This window comes from Hordeum vulgare, chromosome 2H (genome assembly GCF_904849725.1).
Source record: "Hordeum vulgare subsp. vulgare chromosome 2H, MorexV3_pseudomolecules_assembly, whole genome shotgun sequence".
Lineage (NCBI taxonomy): Eukaryota > Viridiplantae > Streptophyta > Magnoliopsida > Poales > Poaceae > Hordeum > Hordeum vulgare.
This window is the reverse complement of record NC_058519.1, coordinates 453,065,228-453,078,347: the sequence shown is the minus strand read 5'-3', so window position 1 is coordinate 453,078,347 and position 13,120 is coordinate 453,065,228. Positions and strand designations below refer to the sequence as shown.

The following is a 13,120-nucleotide window of genomic DNA, read 5'->3' as shown; positions in this document are numbered from 1 at the left end:
CACAACGACAAGTCGTCAGTTGGTTGAAAATGGGTTTCTGAGTGTGACAAAAATTGAAGTTTACACAGTGTTTACTTGGCTTGAGTCCTTCACAATCCAGAAGTGGACGTCGTACAGGTATGCACCACCCTTAGGAAAAGTCATCTAGAAAAATACAAAGAAATAGCTTAGTAACTTTTGTATGATAGAAAAACAGAAAGGTCAATGATGCATCAGAGAATGCAAGAGTCAAAGCAATCACCTGCAAAACTATAGATGAATCTCCAGAATAGAATTTACCATAATATGATTTTGGCAATGCAACTGGCTTAAAATCTTCAATTCGCCATATTTCTATCCCACTAAGTGACGTCAAGTGGCACACATACATGAATAAAGAAGTACAATCCATATTTGTGAGCTTAACGAACAAAATCAATTCAATTAAAGACAACGGGCTGACAGTCGTGTGGAAGGATACACTTTTTGGCCAGCCCCTCGGAAAGCAGGATCCACCACTTTCGGGGTCGACATTTGGAAGCAACTTTACCAGGGCTCGCTTTGAAGGTGATGAAATAGCAGCAACATCGCCGCTATACAGCAAGGGGCCTGAAATTTGAGAGTAGGTCATAAGCTGAAAAGGGACCATATCAAACATGAATTGTAATTTGAAAACGCATTCAGTTACTCCAACAAGGAAATAGAAGAAGAAAAAAAACTCCAATTAACTGCAGATAAGATAACTAACGAAGTCACGGGTGAGATGTTGAGAAGCCATGGACAATGCTCATGAATCAGCGCTGGGCATCCATCTAGATAGAGGTCTAAAATAATCAGCATTGATGTGCCCTCTCTTTGACAACGGACATCCATCAATGCATAATTTCTATTAAAAAAGTTTACGCTGTAAAAATCATATTTATGCGGTGTCAGCCTCACTCTCTCGAAACCTCATAACAAGAAAGCCTTCTCCAAAGTTAGCAGAGAAGAGCACAGCTTCCCCTGCGTGCATGGTGCATAGGAGTTCCAATTGCACGCGTCTAGGAGAAGCACGCACACGCGCAAGCATGTGATTATACTAGCAGCAGCAGAGCGATGATGGATTTAGTCATGGAAATTTATAAATTTGATGAAAACTGACGGCGGAGAACAAGGGAGGGGATGGGGGGATTGTGCAGTGCTCACGGTGACGGGGCCCTCGGGGAGCTTCATGTAGAAGACACAACTAAAGTTCTTGCCGAGCTCCTAGCGGCGCCGCTCCTTGTCCTGCTCGGAGAGGGTGGCGTCGGCCTCGATCTCGCGGATGGCGGCGAGGAGGCAGCTCCCGCCACCGGCGCCCCGGGGGGCCGCAGTGGGGGCAGGCTACGGTGCGGACGAGGGGGACGCGCCCTCGCCACCGCAGTCGGGGCAGGCCCAGCCGACCGCGTCGGTCAGCGCGGGGGGCTTCGAGAGGCACGAGGAGTGCCACGGGATCGCGCAGGTCGCGCACCGCAGCAGCTCCACCTCCTGCGGCGCCGCCGCGCGGCACACCATGCACACCTCATCCCCGTCGCACGGCAGGTCGCGCATCTCGCTCCTCCTCCTCGTCGGCGGCTGCGGCGGGTGGGCCTCGTCGCCATGTGCACGAGCTAGGGTTTTGGGTGCGGGTGAGAGATGTGGAGGTTGGACTCGGCGGCTGGGGAGAGGAGAGGGTTGGGTGTGCCGATGGTGGGTAGAGGTCGGAGGCCGGTAGGTCATCGGTGGGGGTAGGGGAGAGGTGGTCGCCGCCGGCTGGTTGGGTGGATTTGGGATTCGGGAGAAGGAGGAAGATAGAGCAAAGGTTGTGGTGCTGGTACATGAGGAGCGAAGCCTAGGGTTTGGTGAGCTGGTGGGTTGGATGGACGGATGGATGTTTGACACGTCATCGATCCATGCCATAGCAGATTCCACCAATCAAAATTAAGTTTATATTTTGTTTTGTTTTTTGTTTGTTTGTTTTATATTTTATCCTCTTATAGTTTGTTATAACGACCCAATATTGTTCACATGTGTGTATGTTGGTATGACAAACAACGTTGTTAAGGAGATTTTACATTTTGTTTGCACAAAAAAACCATTTTTTCGAAGTGCTAGATAATAGGTTTTTTGTAAAGAACCAACCAAATCTTTGTTGTAAAAATGTAGCAACTCATTTAAAAAAAATAGTAGACCATATATTGTGTATAATACAAAATATTATGACAGACCACAAACCAACCCATTAGCAAGCATGGAGGATAAAATACCAGCCCAATATAAAAGTAAGATGAAAAAAATAGCCCAACAGAAAAGTGGTATAAAAACAGTTCAATACATGTATGAGGTGGGATAGAATGGACCCACAAGTGACATGTCAACATAGTTAAAACATGTTACGACATTTTTATAATCATCGTAAAAGTTATGACGATCTCATATTATGCGGTTACGACGTCTTTTGACTCACATCGTCGTAATTTATATGTAGATTTGATCTCCTCAAACGGCTTACGACAATTTCGGATGAAATCGTCATAGACTTATGACGAATTCATCAACGACATCTTTAAAGAACGACATGTATGAGCATATTTCTTTTAGTGTACACTCACAAACATATCAGTCTCTTAACCTATAAGTCTTCAATCCACCAAAATCACTAAGGGGCACTAAATGCACTTACAATCTCCCCCCTTTTGGTGGTTGATGACAAATAGGTTAAGTTCTGAACAGGGATAAAAGATATGAAGTGTAAGTACAGAGTTTGAGGAATTTGACTGCAAGATATAGAGAAACTGTCGGGACCCCGATCCTAAGTCATAGGAATCCATCCTGTAACACATCGCATCTCTTTGCGGTCTCACGCACGGTTAACTCCACGGCTGCAGCCTTACCTTATCCGGGACCGTTTGCGTCTTTTGACTCAGGTATGCAATAGTGTCGCTAGCATTCCAATGTCAAAGAACCCAGATCGACAATTCTAGTCACAAACCAAAGTGGCAGTACCGCACAAGGACATGCATACATGACCCAACAAAGCAGGTGTCGGTCACCAACGAGTGTAGACGAGTCGTAGCAAGCTACAAGGACTCCATTACATCGCGTGACATTTCCCCAAAGGGGACAGACACAGCAGCTAAGGAGGACACATGCCGGTCAACCAATGTATCCGGAGCAGTAGCGAACTACCATGGCTCGTTGGATCACAAAGGGGCATTTCCTTGTAAGGAGTGCTACTAAAGTTCACGACTAGGTAATCGAACCCCATACATATCAAGTACGACACACGTACGCATGGCATACCGATATGTATAGATACAACGATGGCATCACAACATAACCATAAACATACAAACTTCATTTAAGAGGCTCGGAAGAGCCACACACATAATATTACACATTAAGGGTCTCACGACCCATAATAGCAGTCATTCAGTTACAAGCCAGCGGAAGAGTTTAAAACTGTCTGAGTACAGAGAGGTGCAACTAGAAGGCACATGGCCTGACTATACTACAGATCCAACATAGGGCCAGATCGTAGCTGGGACACCAGCTACTCGTCGTCGTCGATGTCTACGAAGAACCCTCCATTAGGGTCATTAGCAACCTCTGCAACATTTATTAAGCAAACATGAGTACGAAGGTACTCAGCAAGACTTTAGGATAACTATCTACTCATGGAAGGTATCAATAAGGTATTGTGGGGTTTCATGCGGAAAGCCAGCATTTGACTCGTGGCTAGACAACTTGCATTTTTAAATCATTTTTTTGACAACTTGATTTCTCGCACACGAGTCCACTAACACCACAACAATACACCATCGTGGAATCATCCCGTCTCCATACGGAAATGCCGTCCACGACACCCACGCTTATCTTGACAATTTTATGAGTAGCCATTGAAGTTATCTATGAACAACATATGTCTCCAAGTAGTCCATATCCGCGGACGCGGCTATTCGAATAGATCATAACCCTGCAGGGGTGTACTTCATCACACATGCTCTCGCCACTTATCGCCATGTGCACGTCATGCACGTCGGCAACCTTCAAGCGGAAGCCTAGCGAGGGAGTCGGCCACGACCGTTAACCACACTAGTACCTAGTCCAGGTTTATCGCCTATTTGAGAGTAACCCGTACGGAAGTCGGGCCAAGGTTTCCGCCACGGCCTCAAACGATTTGCGCAGGGTTCCCAAGCCCACCATCCTACACAGCCTTTCACCGGTACCTTTACCAAATCAAGTTCAACACACAACCTTTGCTCACCAAACACATTCCACAATTCTGTTCATCTCCCAGATGACAGACCATACACAACTCTAAGCATAGCATGCATAGCAGGATAAGGCACATCATAGCTCAAGCAACTATCAGGTATGCTAGGTTGCAAGGTTCGACTATTTACTGTGACAAGGTTAGGTCATGCAAAGGAAGTGGGTTCAACTATCGTGGCAAAAGCAGTTGAAGCATTTGATCCTAATGCAATAAATAAGTGCAGGAGCAAGAACATGGGAATTATCGGGATGATCAAAGGGGTTGCTTGCCTTGTTGCTCAGAGGAGGAACGATATCCGTCAGACGGATATTCGGTGGAATCCGAGGGTGCGGAGCCTACCGAAATGAATGGCAACAATCAATATGAAGCATATGCAAACAAGATGATGCATGATCATGGCATGAGAATGCAAGGTGATAAACTATTATAATCAACATGTATTAGGTTTGAGGTTGATTTGAATTAAATTCAAATATCAATTCGAACGAGGTATTCTCGGATACCGATTTAATTGATTCGACCTGATGCTCAGATCAACTTGATGTTAGCATGCATGAGAAGTCATGTTAAGGTAGTGGTTTGTTATTAGAACAATGTTTGATCATGTCAAAAAAAAAGAAATTTAATTACTTTTCATATTCCATTTAAAAAGTAATTATAAGAATTGACTTATTCATTAATCTACATGTTTGGGTTCTGTAACTTTTTCAAACATGAATGAAAATAGCATATTCAGATTCCTTGAATTTTTTTGATACTTCTTCATATATAAATTATTTTCATTGGAGGTACAGATTAATTTCTATGAATTTTTTAAGTTTTAAACATTTCTGGAATTATTTTTATACTGGAAAATACTTTTACTGCATCAGCATGACATCAGCAGGTCCAACTGGCCGTTGAAAGTCAAACCTGACCAGTGGGACCCACTGGTCAGTCTCTCTGGTCAATTTTAGATTAAGATTAAACTTATTTAGTTAAGTAAACTCACTGGACCCACATGTCAGTGTCTTATTAATTTATCTGATTTAGTTTTATTTTTTCTAAACTAACCGAGGCTGGCCCCACACGTCAGTGGCTCACGCCAGCTGAGATCCACCGGCGGCGAGGTCATCCTCGCCGGCGGGGAGCCTCCGGCGACCGCCAGAATGTCGGGGGGCTCGGAAATGGCGCACAGAGGGCCAAACTCGGCACGGAGAGCACCAGAGGAACGACCACTCGATGGCGCGCACGATGGGACAAGCCCCAGGGGCTGGGGTGGCCGGAATCAACGCCGGCGACGAGCTTGGCGGCGACCAAGTTCGGCCATCGCCGAAGCCATCGAATACGGGGTCAAAACGCTCGGGGCTGGGCACCTAACGCATCTACATGACGTCCTGAGGCTGTTGGTGGCCTCAGACGGACCAACCCATCACCGGAGGGCTACCGGCGACGAGCTGCAGCTCCGGTCCTCGTCGGGCTCCGATGGAACTAAGCCTAGAGGAGGCGATCGACGGGGAGAGCTTAGGGGGAAGACGCGCAAGCTCACGAGGAGTGCAGAGCAGGGCTTAGACGGCTCGGGGAAGGGCTGAGGGCGACGAATCGAACAGAGCTCGCCGGCAACCGAAGGTTGAAGACGACGGTGCCGTGGGCGTTGCAGGGCTCGGGGGGGCTTCGGCTTCTGCAGAGAGGACCAGATCAACGAGGCGGAGCTAACGGCGTGCTCAGCAAGAGGATCCTATGGCTAGGGGCACGGGCAGCTCGAGCTCGAGCTCCTGTCCATGGCGGCAGAGAGGGGGAGGAGAGATTCGAGAGGAGGGGGGGAACTGGCGCTGGGAATGGATAGGGTCGGCCACGGGGAGCTTATCCCCGTGCTTGCCAGCGCGAGGTGGCGGCCAGGCAGGCGCATAGGTGCGTGGCCGCGCCGGAGTACGCGGCGGCCACCTCCCGCTCCTACTGGCGAGGCGGGAGACGACTGGAGGAGATGGGCTGGGCCGGCTAGGCGACAGGTAACTACTTTTCCCTTTTTTCTGTTTTTGTTTCTGTTTTAGATATTTCAATAACTTGCTATTTATTTCAGCTCCCAAATAAATTGTAAAAGCTATGTTAAGCACCCTAGAATATTTGGAATATTTCCAACCATTTCTAAAGTTTTCCACATTTTTGAAAATTTAAAGTTTCTGATTTCAAATTTAAAACTTGAAACCTGTAGCTTTTTGCATTTATTTAAAATGCTTAAAGTGTCAAGAAAATGGTTTTCTTCATTGCTCATTTACTTTCATGATTTATCAAAAAGTTTGAACTTTTCTTGAGGCCATTTTGGGTTCATTGATTTTAACTAGTTTGAGATTTCCTTTATTTAAAGAAGTGGCTAGGGTTTGAGTTTTTCCTTCACCTCTTTCTTTGTTCTTGTTGAAAATTTCTTAGATGCAATGCAAAGAAGACATGAGCACAAGACTAACTTGCTTAAGGTGTCAGGAATGTGACAACTCACCCCCACTCAAAGGAATCTCGTCCCGAGATTTAGAAGTCGTCGGGAATAATGCAGGATACTCAAGCCGGAGACGATCCTCTCTTTCCCAAGTTGCCTCCTTTTCAGAATGATTTGACCATTGAACTTTAAGAAACTTAAGGTTTCGACGTCGAGTGGTACGCTCAGCTTGATCAAGAATACGCATGGGGTATTCTCGGTATGAAAGGTTATCTTGGAGATCAAGCGTTTCGTGGTCCACTTCACGGATAGGATCCGAAAAGCAACGCCTGAGTTGCGAGACGTGGAAGACATCATGAACCTTGGAAAGATGTGGAGGAAGTTCCAACTGGTAGGCAACTTCTCCTCGTTTGGCAAGAATGCGAAAAGGACCAATGTAACGAGGAGCCAACTTGCCCTTGATACCGAAACGATGGGTACCCTTCAAAGGTGTAACCTGAAGGTAAGCCTTCTCGTCAACTTCAAAGGTCACAGCCTTATGATGACCATCATATTGGCTCTTTTGACGAGACTGGTCTGTTTTCAACTTTTCACGAATGATGCGAACCTGCTCTTCTGCATCCTGGATCATATCCGGGCCAAAGAGTTGCCTCTCTCCGGTTTCTGACCAATTAAGAGGTGTTCGACATCTTCGTTCATAGAGAACTTCAAAAGGAGCTTTGCCCAAGCTTGATTGATAACTATTGTTATAAGCGAATTCGGTGAATGGAAGGCACTTCTCCCAATTCATACCGAACGATATAACACAAGCTCGGAGCATATCTTCTAAGATTTGATTCACTCTTTCTACTTGACCACTTGATTGGGGATGGAAAGCAGTGCTAAAAGATGAGTCCCCATGGCATTCTGAAAACTTTCCTAGAAACGAGAAGTAAAGATACTCCCACGGTCCGAGTTAAACTCCAGGGGAACACCATGAAGAGACACTATTCGGGAGATATATAACTCTGCTAGCTGGCTAGCTGTTATACTCTCACGAACGGGAAGAAAATGAGCCACTTTGGAAAGACGGTCAATGACCACAAAGATAGCATTATTTCCTTTCTTGGTCTTGGGAAATCCGGTAATGAAATCCATGCTAATTTTATCCCATTTCCATTCAGGAATAGCTAGAGGTTGAAGGGTGCCAGCAGGCCTTTGATGTTCTGCCTTAACTCGACGACAAACGTCGCAGTTAGCAACGAACTCAACAATTTCTCTCTTCATCCGAGTCCACCAGAACCTCTGGCGTAGGTCCTGATACATCTTAGTACTACCGGGGAGAATGGTGAGAGGAGAATCATGAGCCTCCTTAAGGATTAACTGCCTTAGATGTGGGTTCTTAGGAACCACTAGATGATTCTGGAAGAACACAACACCTTGATCGTTCATGGAAAATTCTTTAGCGTTTCCGTTAAAAATATTCTCCTTGATCCGTGATATACCCTTGTCACGCTTTTGGCCAGCTATAATTTGATCCTTAAGAGTAGGCTTCGCCACCAGGGTAGAAAGGAATCCTTGAGGAACAATATGAAGATTCAACTTCCGAAAGTCCTCATGGAGATCTGGTTGACCTTGTTGTAGCATTAATTGTTACAATAAGATTTACGACTTAGTGCATCGACCATAACATTGGCCTTCCCCGGGGTGTAAGTTATCCCTAAGTCGTAATCCGAGATCAACTCAACCCACCATCTTTGCCTGAGATTCAAATCTGGTTGGGTGAAGATATATTTCAGACTTTGGTGATCAGTGAATATTTCGCAACGATTACCCAAAAGGTAATGTCGCCAGGTTTTTAGTGCATGGACCACAGCTGCAAGCTCAAGGTCATGTGTGGGATAATTATCCTCATGTGGACGCAACTGTCGAGATGCGTATGCGATCACATGACGATCTTGCATGAGGATGCAACCTAATCCTTGTTGCGAGGCGTCGCAATAGATAACAAAGTCCTTAGAAAAATCTGGTGGTAGCGACACAGGTGCGGAAGTCAGACGTCTTTTCAGTTCCTGAAAACTATGCTCACACTGTGGTGTCCACTCAAACTTTTTATCCTTCTTGAGGAGTTCAGTTAGAGGCTTTGCAACCTTGGAGAAATTCTCAACAAAGCGGCGACAATAGCTTGCTAGACCAAGAAAACTCCTCTTGCTTAACCGATTCAGGTTGAGTCCAATCAAGGACAGCTTGAACTCTCTCGGGATTGACAGCAATACCCTTACCAGAGATTACGTGTCCTAGATAGGTCACTTCTGGTAACCAGAATTAACATTTTGAAAACTTGGCATAAAGGCGATGCTCTCGAAGTTTCATCAATACCAGCCTTAGATGCTCCGCATGTTCTTGTTCGTTCTTCGAGTAGATGAGAATATCATCGAGGTATACCACGACGAATTTATCCAAATACTCCATGAAGATTGAATTCATCAGACGAGAGAAGGTGGCTGGGGCATGGGTTAAACCGAAGGACATGACGGTGTACTCGTATTGACCATAACGAGTAACAAAAGCCGTTTTTGGAATGTCCCCGTTCTTAATCTTGATTTGATGGTATCCCAACCTCAAATCCATTTTGGAGAAGACTGAGGATCCAGCGAGCTGATCGTACAGATCGTTGATCCTGGGGAGCGGATACTTGTTCTTTATGGTGACCAGATTAATTGGTCGGTAATCTACAACCATCCGATCCGTTCCGTCTTTCTTCTTGACGAAGAGGACGGGGCAAGCCCAAGGAGAAGAGCTAGGACGAATGAAACCTTTGTTCTAGGCCTCATCTAGTTGCTTCTTAAGTTCGGCTACCTCCAGGGGTGCCATCTTATATGGTCTTCTGGCTATTGGGACAGTTCCCGGAACAAGATCTATCACAAACTCTACATCTATGTCAGGTGGAATTCCTGGCAGTTCCTCTGGAAAGACATCCGGGAAGTCACGGACTACCGGAATGTCTTCAAGTTCCGGAAGAGGGTTGGCATTTAGGGAATAGATTTGGCATTTGGCAACTCGAGTAGAGACATTTACTATCTCACCCGAGGGATGGGTAAGCTGGACATTTCTAGAATGGGTATCAATCTTGGCATAGTGAGCTGACATCCAGTCCATGCCCAAGATGATATTAATATCCGAAGATTTCAATGCTATCAATGAGGCTAGAAAAACTAGCCTGTCTACTAGAATTTCGTTGTCATAGGTTATCCTAGAGGTTTGCCATTTACTACCAGGAGTTTGGACAACCAATGGAATTGGCATATCACAAAAAGATATGTTATGCAACTGTGCATAACTTTCTGAAATGAAGGAATGAGAAGACCCAGTGTCAAAGAGAACAGACGCTGGGTGATGATTAACAAGAAACATACCCAGCATGACATCGGGATCCTCTGCAGCTTCTTCTGCTGACATATAGTTCACACGGCCACGTGCAGGAGTTGGCTTCACATAGTAAGTTTTGCCCGACTTGGCTTGCCCGACGGATTTTCCGGGTTGCTTAGCACCCACATTCTGAGGACACTCACGGGAATAGTGCCCTGGTTCTCCACACTTGTAGCATATCACTTGGTTGGCACGTGGTGTAGCATTGCTAGTTGGACCACCATAAGATTTTGCTGGAGGGTTGGCCTGATTCGTTTGAGGCGCCACGTAGGATGGCCTCGGAGTGTATCTTGGCGGCAGAGAACTGTTCGGAACCCACAGCCTGCGTTTGGGAAACGCGGAACCAGAAGACGAGCCAAAGTCACGGGAGTGCTTCCTTGTGGCTTCGAAGTCAGTATGACTAGTCTTGGCACTGATCGCTTTGTTGACCAAGGCTTGAAAGCTTGCACGCTCATGGAGGCGCAAATCATGACGAAGCTCAGGGCTCAGACCCTTATGGAACCTTGCTTGCTTCTTGGCGTCAGTAGACACCTCCTCTGTTGCATAGCGGGCGAGATTACCGAACTCGCGGCTATAGGCATCCACAGACAACTTGCCCTGAGTGAAGGCACAGAACTCCTCTCTCTTTCTGTCCATCAGGCCCTCTGGAATATGGTGCAGACGAAAAGCTGCACTGAAGTCTGCCCATGTGGCTACTGGTTCAGCGGGACGCATAGCTTCAAAGTTCTCCCACCACAGATTGGTGGGTCCCTCCAGGAAATACGCTGCAAAGGTCACCTTATCGGGCTCAGACACATTCGCAGAGCGAATCTTGCGTGAGATGCTGCACAGCCAGTCATCAGCGTCGAGGGGATCGACGGAATGATGAAACTTTGGAGGATTCAGCTTCACAAAGTCATTGAGGGACCCTGCAGCATTTCTATGCTAACGAGCCGTATTTTGCTCAATACGCTCTAACAGTCGGTTGGTCTCCCTTTTGTTTCTCTCTGCCTCGAGCATCACTTGAGGCAGGTCTTCCTGCGACGCTTGACTACCCTCGCCTTGCTCATGACCAGGGACACGGTTCAACCTGGTGAACACCATCGTGACAAACAAACTCACAGCTTAGACCAATATCACATTAATACTAGCTAAGGTTTAAGAATGTACTGAACACACGGAATGCGGAAATGAATATCCGAACAGCATGGTAACAAGCAACTGCTATATATACACCATGGTTCATACACACCCTTACGTAGTTCAGTACAACCTTAACCGAAGAGCAAACTACTGAAATTATGAAACTACTCATCCGAGGCTTACAAGCTTCCTATACATTACTTATCTAGGCCTCCGGAATTCATTTCACATCACATGCATACTTCACAAGTCACGCAGGACTGTGAACGTACGGCTACTACCATACTATTCTTCCGCTCACAGCTCAGGCATCCGCATAGAACATCTCATAGAGATTACCTCCATGACCTGGAAGCTCAACCTGCGGATCAGGAAACAGTCTAGCCTGAGATCCCTGGGATCCATAAGGACACGGATGTGGCCTTGGTCCCCTGACTGGTGGTAAGAGGGGTCCCCGAAGAGGTGTGACTCCTCCTATAGCTGGCCAGTAAACGTGAGCCGGAAGATGGGTCCTAACAGGGTTCAACATATCCATCTCTCCATACCCTGTCTGGACTACCGGTGCCAGCTGCGTCAAAGCCGTCCACAGACGGGCACGCGTAGCATAAAGCTCCATGCGAAGAGCACGAGCATCCCTGTCTCTGTTCTCTAGCATCTCAACAGTGGACTGCAGAAGTGGATCCTCCATAGAAGAATCAAAATAGACTCCACTGAGGCATCCCTCCTCACCAGGCTAAGAGGCAGGAACATAGCAAAACTCTGGATTCTGCAGCAGTGCATGTCTCGCTCTCATAATGGTCAGCATTGAATAGGCAGCATCTTGTACTGCCATGTCAACAGTGACTCCCAACCCATAGGACCAATGGATTGGCCTCTCAGCTCCAGGGTAGTCTGGAAATACCCTAGTAGTGCAGATGTACTCGTTCTAGTTGAAGTCTCGGTACTCTACCTCCACTGTGTACTCGGGGTACCAGCGGTAACCGCACACCGACATCACTCTGACCAGCATGGCCGTATGACCCGGTACATCAATGCACCTGGTCAGACGTACCACCTGACGAGAAGGACGACCAGGCATCTGTAAATAGAGAGTAATGCAAAAGCATTAGAGCTCTGAATGCAAAATTGGGCAGCATAACGGCTGTAAATGCTCAAAACAAATTTTGAGACAACCCAAAAATGGAATAGCGTAACCACTCAACTATCAAGTTCAACTCTCTGATCATCAAACTTACTTCCTTTTTCCTAGGGATGAAAGAAACCCAAATATCTCTTGACCCACAGTCCTATAATCTACCGATCAGAAACACGAGCCTAGAAGAAGATGAGTAACCTAGTCCTTAATTCCCGCAGAAAAGACGAGGATGACCAGAATAGAATAACTTGAGAAGAGAACAAGAGTCTTACGTTCCCTTCCACAAACAATTCCATTATATATAACTAAAGCAATTCTAGACTCAACTTCGACCAGTTTGGCTTAGTAAAACTACAGTCAGTCAGGCTCTGATACCAACGCTGTCGGGACCCCGATCCTAAGTCATAGGAATCCAGCCTGTAACACATCGCATCTCTTTGCGGTCTCACGCACGGTTAACTCCACGGCTGCAGCCTTACCTTAGCCGGGACCGTTTGCGTCTTTTGACTCACGTATGCAATAGTGTCACTAGCATTCCAATGTCAAAGAACCCAGATCGACAATTCTAGTCACAAACCAAAGTGACAGTACCGTACAAGGACATGCATACATGACCCAACAAAGCAGGTGTCGGTCACCAACGAGTGTAGACGAGTCGTAGCAAGCTACAAGGACTCCATTACATCGCGTGACATTTCCCCAAAGGGAACAGACACATCAGCTAAGAAGGACACATGCCGGTCAACCAATGTATCCGGAGCAGTAGAGAACTACCATGGCTCGTTGGATCACA

At 46.5% G+C, this 13,120-nt stretch overlaps 1 pseudogene; it reads right to left on the bottom strand.

The window, feature by feature from the left end:
• Nucleotides 1-1,097: 1,097 nt before the first annotated feature.
• Nucleotides 1,098-1,548, bottom strand: LOC123428111 (annotated as a pseudogene).
• Between the last annotated feature and the right edge of the window lie 11,572 nt (nt 1,549-13,120).